Source organism: Etheostoma spectabile, chromosome 23 (assembly GCF_008692095.1).
Source record: "Etheostoma spectabile isolate EspeVRDwgs_2016 chromosome 23, UIUC_Espe_1.0, whole genome shotgun sequence".
Taxonomy (NCBI): Eukaryota; Metazoa; Chordata; class Actinopteri; order Perciformes; family Percidae; genus Etheostoma; species Etheostoma spectabile.
This window is the reverse complement of record NC_045755.1, coordinates 1,336,029-1,340,166: the sequence shown is the minus strand read 5'-3', so window position 1 is coordinate 1,340,166 and position 4,138 is coordinate 1,336,029. Positions and strand designations below refer to the sequence as shown.

Here is a 4,138-nt window from a genome sequence, read left to right as displayed (position 1 = left end):
GGTACAATAAAATAAAAACAATAAAATGCACTGCCGGCATATGGTAAAAGTATACACATAAATCATCACTCTACCTGGTGTTAAAAGCCAAAGAAAAGAGGTGGGTTTGAAGAAGAGTTTTAAAATGAGACAGAGAGGAGGCCTGTCTGATGTGCAGGGGAAGCCCATTTTAAAGTTTTGGAGCTGCAACGGCAAACGCACGGTCCCCCCTGAGCTTAAGCCTAGCTTTAGGCACCGTCAGGAGCAGCTGGTCAGCTGACCTGAGAGATCGGCTGGGGGTGTAGGGGTGCAGCAGCTCAGAGAGGTAAGGGGGGGCAAGGCCATTCAAGGCTTTAAAAGCAAATGGGAATATATGCAGACTTCTCACAAAATCACACTTGAATTCATAAAGCTGATTCTGATATCTTGCTTCTCGGTCAGAATCTTATTAACCTGGAGTCCCAGTCTCTGTCACAATCAGAGGCGGACTTAACATTAGGCAAAGGTCGGCAACTGCCTTAGGCGCCAAGCTACCAAGGGCCCCGTAAAACGCCTCATAAACTTATGGTTACGATTTGTTGTCTTACTTTTCACCAATTAATCATATCTCTAAACATTGACACGCTAAAGGGCTATCCGATTGTTTAATTCATGATGAGAAACTCCCCCCAGTCCCCACTAATTGGACTATTCCATTATCCTACTGCGCATCTGCGTGTGTGTTTGTAACCAAACGGCTCAGGCGTGCTGTAAGCCGGAGGCTACAGACGGTTGGAAAATGAGGCGAAGCTATCGAAGTGGTTCTGAAAAAAGGAAGAAGCGGGAAGAAAACGGAACGTTTTTTGCCAAAACTTCCAAAGGTAGCAACCTTTTTCATGACGGCTACTATGCGATGAGGGGGCTGAAAAGGGGGAGAACAAGGGTTGTGGAGGGCCCCATGCCTGTGTTTGCCTTAAGCCTCAAAATGACTAAATCCCCCCCTTCTCACAATAATCATATATGTGGTGTTTTAGGCCTATTGGCAGACATCCATTTAAAATGTAGCCAATGGCATATAAAGAGCCTTTTTTCCATGTCCACTGAAATATTTCAGCTGCTCTCTAGTAACATCTGTCTGGTCCAGGTAGCTTTGTCACCGTTTTTTTATTTTATTTTTTTATTTACTTTTTGGGGTGGGAACTCTGTTCTGAGTGTTTCTGTATGTTTTTGTTCTGTTGTGAAAAAAGCTGAATAAACAAAGAAACAGGAACAGATTGTCGTAAATCGTCGTACTATGTATGTATGTATAATATGTACAGTATATTCATATCCATGTGGATTTGTTTGTTATTTAAACATCCTGTCATAATGTATGTTGTGTTTGATGTCGGTAAGTTGCAGGGACCTTGAATTTCCCCTTGGGAATCAAAAAACTATCTATCTATCTATCTATCTATCCAGCATGTGATTGCAGTAGACATATTACAATGAAAACTAATAAATAATAAAAAAAAGAAAATAAATTAATTTCTCTTTTATTTTTATTTTTTTATACTTACGATTTTTGGAATTCTACGAATCAATTTTGAGTCGGTAGAGCTTGAATTTTTTGCACCCCCCCTAATCTGTGCGCCACACAGGGCCTCTCGCCAAACAGACAATGGAGCCACTATCCCGCAGCTAACGCAGGATAAAGGCCGGTCTTTGTCCAGGAGCACTGTGGAGTCAACATGCATCTACCTCAGCCACAGAACAGGCCTGGGATGACCCACAGAAAACCCAGGACACAGAATCATCAGAGGCCCCTCCACACATCCAACATGTTCTGTCTTGTTGGCTTTTTTGTACAAACCCAAAACAAAACTTTCATTCTGTTGCATTTTATGTGATTTCTTATGGTGCAATTGGTGAACCAGATGTTACAGCCATGTATACTTTAGAAGAAATTGAATGACTAAAACCGTTTTAGTCTCATTTTATCCAGATATCCTCTTTCCTGTTGACTGATTAAGTTCCCATTGTTTTACCTGAACCTGACAACTTTACGTGTCTCCTGAGTTCACACCTCATTTAAACAAAAGGCCGCATTTCAATAGTTTGAGCACACGGTATTGGGTCCATTGGGTCTACGTCTACTCAGATAGCTTTGTGAGTGAATGCCTTTAATATTCTGTTGCTTTCTGTATCCTTGTATAAAACCCTGACCAGAAAACTCATTCTGGTCAGAGAAAATACAGCACTGAATATAACTGATCTGAACCCGCCCCTGAACTGGACTTGTGAGAACTTTTTTGTCCAAAATACACATGGAAAATTAACATAATGATGGTCATATCTTATGTTAACAACTGTAGGTTTTTATAACCTAGGACAGCCTGTTTCTGGTCTATTTGCACAGGATTGTGCCCCCCCTTCTGTAAGCCTCCTTCTAGTTGTCACATTGTCGGGGGAGTTTATCCAGGTCTATGGCTGCATAACACTAGGGCTGGGTATCAATCAAACATTTTCGATACCGGTACCAATACCGATACCTTTACTTCGATATCGGTTCCTGAACGATACCTTTTTCAATACTAGTTTTATAAAATCAATTCTGAGAAAAGAAAATCACAAACATCAGAGTCAGAGGCCACTGTGAGGAGAATATAAAATAACAGTGAAGATAAGGTTAGCTTTTTAACCCGCTGACCCAATGGTAAGCATATTTTTACAAACATGGACAAAGTATTGTCTGTAAATGTTAGCTTTTGATTTAGCTAGCTACGCAGCAATAAAATAAGGCTACACGCTAACTCAGCACGATGCACGTGTTAAGTTGCAGTAACGCTAATAAACATAAACTAGCCTGTTGAAATCCCAGACACAGTGCCTTCCTCGGTACTCTTTGATGAGGCGGAGTCCGGTGGTGGATATTTTGAATCACTCGGAGTCGGCTCTGGTTTGCATTGCCCAGGGCGGCTGGAGGAGGAGGGACTGCGCAGGCTGCGCTGGCTGCGGTCTGCTCTTCTTGCAGTCAAACACGTGCAACTTCCGCTCTTAAATTGATCCCGTGCACATCAGGTGCTTCATCAAATTGTAGTGTTGCCAGCCTTAGCAACAATGTCTTTTTTGCATATATTGCATTGCCACTGTTGGCCAATCTTAATAAAGTGAAGCCACACTTTTGATCTAGATGGCATTTTTAGCGGTACAACGATGCTCGCAACCACTTCACAACAGATACACGTGAACCCCGTCTGTTGGCGTAAACCACGTATGTATTTTTCCTGGGTGACGCAATCACGTTTAACGTTACAGCAATCACCGAAACTTGGCACCGAAAGACAAGGCATAATTTGATACTGTGTAAAACCGAAACATTTCGGTCGGTACCATAAAAAAACCGAAGTTCGGTACCCAGCCCTACATAACACTCCGTGTTCAGTGCAGAGTTCTGGAATTCCTTCCTTTACCTCGTTGGTCCATCAACAGGTGCATTAGCATCTTTGAGCTCAGTTCACTCTCACTTTTCTCATCAGCATCATTCCAAGCTGCAGCAGGAAGCTGCTTTCATTGACAAAAAACACCTAATAAAAGGGGATGCTGCAGCAAGAGCAGTGTGCAGGATTTTCTTTTTCTTCAAGTCTTTGTTTTAGTCCAATGCACTTGCACAGAAGAAGTGTTTGGATGTGCAAATGTTTTCTTTATAGAGTGAGAAAACTCTGAAAAGCCACTGTTTACCTTTACTACCTGCTCAGCAGCAAACAGCAGACGGACACAGTTGAGACTAGAGGGTGAACATAGCGTAGCATGTAGCAGCTGAAGCGTTGAAGAGTGAAAACAGAGCTCAGAGAAGAGGTTAGCCATCACTTTATGAGGCAATGTACACTACCGGTCAAAAGTTTGGGGTCACTTACAAATTTCCATGCCACTCCATTATAGACATAATACCAGCTGATCTGAGTGGGTGGCTGATCTTTAATGCAATATCTACATTGCCCATTATCAGCAAACATTTATCCAATGTTCCAGAGGCACATTCTGTTTACTAATCTGATATCATTTTAAAAAACTAACTGAGAAAACACTGGAGAATCCTTTTGCAATTATGTAAGCACATAATGTAATTTGAAAACTGCTGACCGGGTTAAAAAAAATAATGCATCTGACCTCAGCTGGTATTCTGTCTATAATGGAGTGC

At 41.8% G+C, this 4,138-nt stretch overlaps 1 protein-coding gene and 1 long non-coding RNA gene across 2 annotated transcripts in view; one reads left to right on the top strand and one right to left on the bottom strand.

Moving 5' to 3' along the window:
- Window positions 1–1,569, top strand: part of LOC116673152 (uncharacterized) — a 21,317-nt gene extending 19,748 nt beyond the window's left edge. Inside the window, exon 3 of the long non-coding RNA XR_004327769.1 lies at window positions 1,556–1,569. This is a non-coding gene — a long non-coding RNA (uncharacterized LOC116673152). The remainder of the gene's footprint in view (window positions 1–1,555) is intronic.
- aldh1l2 (aldehyde dehydrogenase 1 family, member L2) overlaps window positions 1–4,138 on the bottom strand; it is a 37,151-nt gene that overhangs the window by 27,427 nt on the left and 5,586 nt on the right. The window lies entirely within an intron of this gene.